A 10968-nucleotide genomic window follows, 5' to 3' on the forward strand; every position below is an offset into this window, starting at 1 on the left:
ATATCAATCTACTAATCATCATAGTTTGATGTATTATCTCCAAATATTTCACTTTCTCTTTTAAAAATCTCTCAACCGTGTCTCAGTGTTTATGAAGCTGAATCAACCATCATTATCACAGTCTTCAGAGACCTTGAACAAAATGGCCATTTTAGATGCTCTCAAGGATCATATTCCATCATTTTCTTCTCCAATTCTAAAAGTATTTTACAAGCCTTTGGAGGTGTGGTTACCTTTTCTGACTATTACCTCTGAACACATTGTCCTCTTCCTGGCACATTTCTAGTTCCGCTAGATTTTCTGGCTACACCCTGCTTACCCTTTAAAACATATCATATGCAGTATATCTTCAGCCCAGCCAAGCTCAAAGAAAAAGTCTTATTTTAAATTCACATACAGGGCTCACTCTTTGTATGAATGAAATTAGTTTATATCTACAGTGACTCTTAGTCTGCTTTCCACTATTGTAATAAAATGGTTGAGATAATCAACTTACAAAGAAGAAGGGTTTATTTTGGATCACATTGACAGAGATTTTAGTCATGTTCAGTTGGTCCCGTTATTTGGGGGTCTGTGACAAAACAGCACATCCAGCAGGGAGTGGATGGAAAGGTAAAGCTACTCTTCTCATGGCTGAGAGCTGAACCAAAAAAAGTACAGGAGGAAAATAGGACCCCATCGGTATCATCAAGGTCGTACCCACAAGACCTTCTTTTAGGTTCTACTCTCTTAAAGCCCCATCACCTATAAATAGTGTCAAGCTGGAGAACAGACTTTTAACACACGGACCTTTGGTGGACATTTCTGACTCAAGCCATAGAACTGACTGACGTATACAGTGTATCTTTTCTCTTTTTAATTCTTAAAATTTCTTAGTATTTTCAGACAAGACTTGCCATGCAGTCCACACTGCCATCAAATTCATGATCACCTACCTCCTGAGTGCTGTAAAATGTTTTTAATGAAACAAATGACTGAACAATTATTCCTCTGTGATTTTATGTACTGAATTTTAAACTCAATTTAGGATGTACATTTCTTAAAACTTGAAATAAAATCTGGTTTAATTCTTGGTTTTCAGAAATCATTTTATTTTAGGGAAATTCTCATAATGGGACATTTTTCTTTCAGTATTTATTTTAGTTGTTATATAATTTTAGCCCATTTTCAAGGAACTACACAATAAATCTCAATACATAAATATTGACATTACAATTTAGTAGGATTCAGAAAAACTTCCATATCTCTTCTTGTACAGAGAGTATTTTAACTCCTTAGCTTTGCTGCATATCTGATTCCTTCTGTACCCTATACTATTTTGACTTCATTCTCCCTACCATTTTTATTGTAACATTATCCTCTTTTTTTCTTTAAGCCAATTTGAAATAATATATAGAATGACAATTGCAATATTATAAATATAAGTGTATTCTATAAATTACAAATTGACCATAAGACAGCTTTATCCTTCAATTAGTTTTACTAATAATTTCCATATTTTTGAGAGGGAAGAACTAGTATTTTAGACCCCATGTAACATTCTACATCATATTTTATGTCAAATTAGTAAATTAAAGGTTTTGTACAGTATCTTTGAGAAATTATTTATATGCTTTAGAATGCAATTTTCCTTTTCAGTTTTTCAGCACTGAGGCTCAATACCAGGGCCTCAGAGAAGAGCCACCCCACTGAGCTATACACCCAATTTTTATTTTTAACCAAAAGAAGCAACCCAAAATATTTAAATAGATTAATGTTTAATGTATTTTGTACCATTTACATTGGCATGCAGTCATATTTTAAATATGTTCCAATCATGTTAAAATATTTCTTTGGAGGTAGCAATTCACAAGTTTTGTTTTTGTTTTTGTTTTGTTTTGTTTTTGGTTTTTCTCCAGAACCAGAGAACGAACTCACGAACTTCCGCTTGCCAGGCAGGCGCTGTGCAGCTGAGCTAAATCTCCGGCCCCAGCAACTCACTATTTAAGATTAAAATTTTATTTAATTTAATGACAGGGATAAAAATGATTTATAGAAGTGTTTCATATATTTGAATGATGAATGTATTGTGTATGATTTTGCTGTAATTTGTTCCTAGAAAAAAAATCATGCTTAACTGTAATGTGAGTTTGTTGATTTTGAAGTTGAAGTTGTTCTGTCTTAATTTCTATGAGAGATGATGGGTACCACAGAAGTCAAAGTAATATAAAAATTTAAATTATAAATTGACTTAGGCCTGCTATGAAGAGAAAGCCATCTACAATAATTTTTATATGGAAAAAAAAGTCCAAATTGATTTTACATTTTTTTTTGTAAATCTAAATCGAGTCCATTTTTTGTTAATGAAAGTAAATGACACAATTCTTTAGATATATGTAATTGAAAATCCATTCAAACATACATCTCTGGGACTCAAGTATCACTTGCTTGTCCCTGTGTCCCTCAGGTGTCTCATGAAAGTTTTAAACTGGAATTTAGCAGCATCAAATTCACCCGCTGCATCAGCTGCATACGTGACCAACAGAAGTCACTTTTTTTTTATTATAAAAATGAGCATTCTCTAAATGAGCTACACATCTACCATTGAAAATGTACAGCCTCATATAAAATACTTCTTTATATATAGGTTTCTGAGATGGTAACATTTAGAGTTCAGTCAATGTTGTTTTAGGGATTTTTCTGGGGTAATTTTTATATATGCTTAGCAAATTAATATTATTTGTATTAATACCATTTGCAAATGTATTTAAAAGTACTTATACATAAAGTATACAGTCCTTCACTGCAAATAAATAATCTTCAAAATAACTCCAACCTTTAATGCCTAAGAGACTTTTTAATATGAAAATAATGGATTTTCCATAGGTGTCTACTTATGTGACATATACAGCACTTTTATGAAAAATTGTTTTGTGGCTTACATGTCTACTAGAACCTAAACTGTTTTCATTTTGGACTATTGACTATTCTATGCTGAAAATTATTTTATGATAAATAGTTGGAACTATTAAAACAGATGAAATATTAATTTGTTCACCCAGCATAATGACAGCATTCACATGGTGTATCCAGGATCTTTGCCAGATTAATAGAGGTTTGGCCTAATCTTGCAGCAGGTATAGACTAGATATCGCCTGAATCACTCAATTGAGAAAGTAATATAAGAGATATACTGAAATGCATTTGTCACTGGAATTATTTTATATGTCATATTTTGAAAGAAATCGAATATCATTTGGAGGACAGTTTTTGTTCACGCAGGGGCTGGAAAAAACTTCCTTTCAAATTGCCATAGTCCCAAGCAAGGATCATGAAATGGCTTCTTATTCATCATGGCCCAAGCATGTTTCCCTAATTCCACTCTGCTTCCACTACTTTGCTTACAGAGATGATTGAAATAATAATGATGAGAATGACATGCAATTTCAGATGCTTTTGATGACGTTATGAAAGTTTCTTTTAAGGAAGAGGCTTAGAAAAATTTACGTTTTCCATAATGTACTGCAACTGCTAGCTTCCAACATTCTCCCTATTTTTTAATATTTCCCATCAACAGACTCTTCCTATTCATCCTTCTAAGTTCCTTTCATTTCATGCAGTTTAAATGCTTACCTAAAAGTGACTTCCAAAGACACAAGAGGGAAAAAAAGAATAGAAGAAAAAACGTGAAACAAAGCTTTTGGAAATAAGGAGGGGAAGAAGGATTGAAGAGAGGGGAGGGGAATGGGGAAAAAAAAGAAGCAAGATATATCATGTACAGGTACAAATTCCCTATGACGAATGTTGTCATTATGTATATCTAAAATGTACAAATAAGAAACCCACAAAATGTGAGTTTTATAATGACTTTCTCATTGAAGTTTGCTTTCCTCTAAGGGAGATAATAGATTATGTAAATACTTAGTGCAGACTGTTCTTCAATTTTGTTTAAGAAAACAAAAGCTATTCATCTTTTTTTCCCACAAGTCCTATACTTCAGAGACCAGTTTTATAAAAATCAATAAAATATGGGTGTGGAAGTTTGCAAAATATTCTTTCATTAATTTGAAGTCAGTTTACAGTTTTTGGCATAATTCATCTTAATCCTTAGATTCTTTGTGAAGATCAGCAATTCTACACAAACTTGCTTTCTTTTTCTTTAGGCTTTAATTGAAGTTTATAACAAGCACTTTTTTAAAAACCAGAGTAAACTCACTAATACTGTGATATATACACATGTACAAAAGAATTACATATTATGTTAAATTTTTGAAGAAGCATATTAGCAAAAGAAGGTATTGTGCAGTAGTAATAGGGCAAGAGGGACTCCATTTTCTCTTGTAGATCCATTTTAGAAGTCACTTAAATTCACGTAAACTACAGATGAACTCATTCTTTCACCTGCTCTCCTCCCCTGTAGCTAACCATCAACCACAAAAGGAAAGCAGAGCTATAAAATGAGGAACAAATACAGGAGTAAGCTACATGTTAAGCCACAATGTCCATCTAGCAGACACAAGACCAGCAGTTACTGGGAAAAGGTAAACCTTGTAAAATTAACAAAAATGAGGCAATGTGATAGTGTGGTTACTATGGAAACCTAAAAGATATTGAAACTGGAAGTACAGTCCAATCAGAGCTGGCATTTTCTCTGGCTCTTTGTTGGAGACTGCTGGTCACCAGCTTCAATAAAGCTGTTTGTACTACATTCTGTCTCTCATGAGTTCTTTCTCACTGGACTTTGCCATAACATCCTTGGCTCACAAGCTTAATTCTTTCCACAATTAAAGTTGCAGTTTAGTTGCACCCAGAGTGTAGGATGAATTCTGTGTCCAGAGTTATGGAAAAACAAACCTACCTTTGTAAACTGAGGCACACTATACTGTGTCAATGGAAGAAATTCAGACAGAAAAGATAGAAAGCTCATGTTCTGAGCATCTAAATCAAAAAAGCCTTTTAGTTTCCCTCTAAAATGAGTTCAAGTGTTATAACAATGCAGGCTTCCTATAATTTTCAACACAGTATAACGTTTTTGTCTAGTTTTACTGGGTTAGGATTAATAAGTAATGTATATATTTCAAGTCTGCAGTGTAGTATTTTGATATATATGTGAACATTGTAAAATGACTCTCTCACCCAGGCTAGTGAATCTACCCATGCCTTATTTTCCTTTTCAGGGAACTTGCGATCTACTCTCTAGCAATATTCATGTATGCAATACATTATTCATTAACTATAGATGCAAGCTGTCCCTCAGACATCTGGGCATTAGGTATAACTGAAAGTCCACACCCTTTGGCTCGCATATGCCTAATCACCTACCTACAGCTCCTGGACACCACTGTTCTATTCACTTTTGTGAGTCTGGTTTCTTTTAATGACATATATAAGTAAGATCATTCAGTATTTTTTCTATATCTCTGGCTTATTTCAAATAGCATAATATACTCTAGTTTTATTCATGTCACTAATGGCTATGGAAAGATTTAGAATTTCATTCTTTTTCAAGGTTGATACATATATATATATATCACATTTACTTTATGTATTCATCCATCAACAAACACCCAGTTGTTTTCTATATATACTGGCTTTTATGAAAAAGATGCAGTGAACATGAGTATACAAGTTATCTCTTAAAAGCACATCTTTTTTCTCCTTTGAACATATATACACAGAAGTGAGACTGCAGGATCAGTCACATGGTGGCTCTATTCCTAGTTTTTGAAGAAAATCCATACTTATTTCAAAATGACTATATAATTTACAGCCCAATCAACAATAAACCAGACTACCTCTTCTCCACATCCTGGCCAGCACCTGTTACATTTTTCAATTTTTATTCATAAACATCATAACAGATTTGAGGTAATAGTTCACTGTGGACTTGGCTTACATATTGTGATGTTAAGTGGTATTGACAACTTGTCTTAATGTATCTATTGGCCACTGCTATGTTTTCTTGCAAAAATGATTTGTATTTGATTATGGTGATGATTGCATAACTGTCAGTATGTTGCAATCTACTGAATCATACACTTTAAGTTTCTAAATTATATAATATGCAAATTTTAATTCAATAAAGATGTTATAAAAATAAAAAAATAAATTTTAAAAATGTCTATGCAAGTCCTTTGTACATCTATTAATTGGGTCCTCATTATTCTAATTGCTGTTGAGTTATATAGGATTATTATATATTTGCATAATGAATTCATTAAATACATATATTGTTTGCACTTTTTTCTGACATTTGATAGATTGCCTTTTTATTTCATCAATTATTTATTTCACTGCAGGAATATTTTAGTTCACATGGACCTCTTTATTTCTACTTTAGTTGCTTGGGTTTTGATGTCAACCCAAAAAGTCATAGCTGAGACCATTGTCAGAGAACTTTCTGTATACGTTCTTTCACATTTTTAATAGATGTAGGTCTTACCTTTGAATGTTTAGTGCATTTTGAATTAACTTTTATGGGGATTGAGATAGGGTCAGATTTCTTTACTTTGCATGTGAATATCCAGGTGTGTTCTGGAAGGAAACAAAGAAGATCCACCTATGGATCTATCTTGAGCATTCCTCAGTGAAAAAAAAAAAGGGGTTTATCAGTGTCTTGAGGATAGGGGGCTGTAGTGCATTGGTAAAGGCCTTCATTAGCTTGCCTGAGGCCCTGGGCTTCATCACTGGGACCACAAAACCAAAGATAAGACTGAGAATCTTATTAGGGAAAAGGGCCTTTCATCAAGTTCAGTTCATTTTAGGTTTCTCATCTTACATAAAGAGAGAATAGTTTGTGAAGGTCAGCCTAGCAATACAGACCCACTTCAAAGCTGAACAGTAATTATAGGATTACAGTATGCTTCAAGTTATACCACTAAGCTACAGTGAGAATAGCAGCATGGTATTGAAGAAAACAAACAAGCAAACAAACAAAACATACTTGTAGACCAATGGAACAGAACAAAAGTTATAGAAACACCTTCAGGCACACTCAACCATGCTATCTTTCAAAAAGGGACCCAATCCTTCACTGACAATAATATATTTAATAAATGGTTCTGAGAAAACCAGTTTTCCACATGCCTAAAGTTAAACCTAAACCCGTATCTTTCATCATGCACTAGACTAAAATCAAAATGAATCAAAGATCTAAACCTTAGAACAGAAATACTTAACCTTCTGGAAGACAAAAATATGTAAAACTCTTGAGCATATAGATGTGGGCAGAATTTCTGAACAGAACCTCTGTTGCATAAGCAATAATAGGAAAACTCAATGCATGGTATCACATCAAATTAAAAAGCTTCTGTACAGCAAATAAAACAACCAATAGAGTGAAGAGAGAGTCTACAGAACAGGAAAAAAAATTTTACCAACTAGTCCTCAGACTAATATCTAGAATACAAAAATAATTCAAACAAGTTAGACCACTCCCAAATATAAAGATCAAATCAAAACTAGGCATCTGAAGTGAACAGACACTTCACTGATTCCATCTCATTTAGGAAAGAATGTCTACCACCAAAAAATCAAATAATAATAAATGCCGGTGGGGCTGTGGGTTGAAAGGAACCAGTCTTCATTTTTGGTAGAAGTGTAGACTGGTACAACCACTATGGCTATCAATATAGAGATTCCTCAAGAAAACTATTGATAGATGTTCCATTTAACCTAGCTATTCCCTTTCTACATATCTTCCCAAAAGAGTTAAGAACATCATACCACAGTGATGTATGCATACCTGTGTCTATAGCAGCACAATTCATAATTTATTCCTACATGCACTTCAATAGATGAATGGATCAAGAAAATGTGGTATTGATTGACTGGTCATTGCTAGTCTACCATAAAGAAAGACAAATTTGAGGCATTTGTAGGAAAATGGATGCACCTTGTGACTATAATATTAAGTGAAGTAAGTCAGACTCACACTTTTAAACATTGCATGTTTTCTTTTATATGAAAAACTTCACATATAAATAGAGAATGACATAAAAGATAGATAATAGGAAAATAGAGAAAGAAAAAACTTGCAGATAGGAGGAAAATGAAAAAGAGAAAAATGTTATTTTATTCTAAGTATGTTTGTGCTGTTGGTTTCTAGTTTCATGGCAATATAATAAGAGACCTTTTCATGATTTCTCTTTCTCTGGATATATTTAGATTTTATTGTTGCTATGAGCATAGCTATGTATGAATATTCTTCATGATTTTGAGACAACCATGTACTCTACAGTTTTGCGTACAGTGTAATGCTTCCCTTGAGGCACAATATTGCTGATGTGAACTATTCCATTACAGACTTTTCTACCTTACTTTACCTCAATTATTGTAGAAGGGGTTTAGAAATTTCCAGTGACATTTATTGAGCTATAATTTTTCCCTTCAGTTTCATGTTTTTGTTTTACATAGTTAGGTCATTTGTTTAGTCAAATGTGTATTAAGAAATATTAACTCTTGTTAGAAAAATGCCTTTTACATCATTATGTGATCATTTCAAACCTTGTTTATGTTGAAGTACAAATTAAATAAAGTCAAGTTAATATAATTTCAGCATGTTTTGTTGAGTCACTGACAGAGAAACATATTTATTTGTATAACTTTCTATTTAATGTATGTTTATATACTTTTCAATTGATAAATAAAAAGTGAACAGTTGGTGTTTGGTATTCCTTTCACTCAAACATCACATGAAGGATTTTTTACATCATTTACTATGCATAATGTTTCATGTCTAGCTTTAAACCAAACCAAACCAAATCAAACCAAATCAAATCAAAACAACAACAGAAGTATGAGACATACTGACAGAAAAGGAAAAAGAAAACACAACCTAAGGTAGACATGGTGGTACACACTTGTAATACTAGAACTCTGGGAGGCTAAGGCAGGAAGATTACAAATTCTAACCCAGACTGGGTAACTCAATGAGTTAGTGAGAGGCTATGTCAAAAAAGAAATTGATTAATTAATTGTAAGGCTGGAAATGTAGGTCAGTATGCAAGTACTAGGTTTAATACCAAGAATGAGAAACATGTAACAAAAACACAACTTGAACATGTTTTCTACAAAGTAGGTATCAGAAGAAGGCTGAGACATAACATAGACTTTGGAAGGATTAGACAGAGAATATAAAATAAATATGACTTATGTTCCAGTGTTAATGGATAGCATGCAGGAAGACAATATACAAGATTAGAAAAAAAGATGGAAGCAAATAATTAAAATAAATGGAAGAATCAAAAGTAAATCCTAGCACTTAGAGAAAACACTGTAAGCAATGGAAACTCAATTTCCCCATGGGTAGAATGGACCTGACTGAGACAAGGATGAGTGAGAAGTGAGGACACTTGGACAATTGTCAGAGAGTCTACAGAACCTAAAATGTGGAGACAGAGAAACTAAAGAATCAATAAAACAGATTGAATGAATGGCCATAAGCTGTGAGGCTACTTCCTATGCTTTTATAAACACTAATTGGAATACCTAGAAAGTGACAGGAATGTTACTGGAAGACAAGATAGAATTAACATTGGCTAGGAATATTCCAAAATTAGTGACAGAGAGCAAGCCACAAATCGAAGTGTTTCCAAGGATGCCTAGAAGAATGAACAGATAAGTTTAACTAAACTTAATAAAAGGTCAAAAAACTTAATTTGTATGTTGGAGTCAGGTAAGAGAAAGAGATGCCTAATTCTTAGTCAGTCCTATTGGATATAAAAAGGGCCTTGATAAGAGTGTTCTTTTGACATAGAAGTCAATTCTCATTTAATTTTAACATTTCCCTTTTTTTGGTTAGATTATATGAAGAAAATCCTTTATAAGCACAATAGAAAAGACAGACATGCAGTCATTTTTTAAGTTTCTTGTTATTTTTTAAGTTTACCCATACCTGTACATATTATTTAAGAGTAAATAAAGTTGAAAATATTACATTAAATGTTATATTCTTTTATTTATTTCTTTTTAAAAAGACGAATTTCACTAGTTTACATTTATTTCCTCTAAAATTACTCAGATTTAGGGTAATTATGCTAGTTCAGTGATACCTTGGTTGTCAAACACAATTCATTCCAAATTTGCATGTGAGCACCGAAAGATTAGAGAACTGAACATATTTTTTTTCCATAAGAGATAATCAAAAGCCAAATATTTGGTTCTGGCGCCCAAAAGTTACATTTCTAAATACATTTTTCCAGGACTTTAACATATTTCACAATGATTTCTCTCTTTAACTTAATCATGGTTCACACAGTTTTCCTCTTAGCTTTATTGCTGGCAACACTAGCTTTCTTTGGCACCGTGGTTCTGATATGTTACACAAATAAAATGCAAAACAAAAGAAAGAACTCAATGTCGAATGCTTTAACACACTAACACAAGCATGGTACCTTGGTTTGCAAACTCAGTCCTCACCGCAGTTCTGACCCCAAACCTCACTGGATGAGAAACGAAACAAATTTCCCCATAAGGTCAACACTGAAGCTCTCCATTGAATTTGACTTGGTTCTCGTCCTATTCAGCTTGTGACCAGAACAGTGGAAAGAATCAAGTGCATAAACAGAGGCACCACTGTGTATGTTGTGTGGATACAGCAGGGCTGAGACCGGAACATCTCCCAGCATGTCCGCAGTGAGACGTAACTCCACTCTTGGTCCCTACAGACTTTTGCAAATCAGATCTTCAGTTGGACTAAAGTTAATAGCACTGAGCTGTTTATATATTTTTCATTTCTTTTTTTGTAAATTTTGCTCTTGGAGTAGTGAAGAATTTGTGCTTGGAGCCACTTGACAGCTGAGGTATCACTGCATATATTTAAAACTATTTACATACAAACAGCAAAAGGCTTCAAATCCATTAAATATCCTTCTTTGGCATACATGTTTTAGTCTTGGCATCTCAGTGCCATGGCTAGGAAGAGGAGTAGAATTACCATTCTCAGGACCCACAGACACCAGATAAATAAAAATTTAATTTTACCCATGG

Source organism: Chinchilla lanigera, unplaced genomic scaffold (genome assembly GCF_000276665.1).
Source record: "Chinchilla lanigera isolate Chin_1 unplaced genomic scaffold, ChiLan1.0 scaffold00087, whole genome shotgun sequence".
Lineage (NCBI taxonomy): Eukaryota > Metazoa > Chordata > Mammalia > Rodentia > Chinchillidae > Chinchilla > Chinchilla lanigera.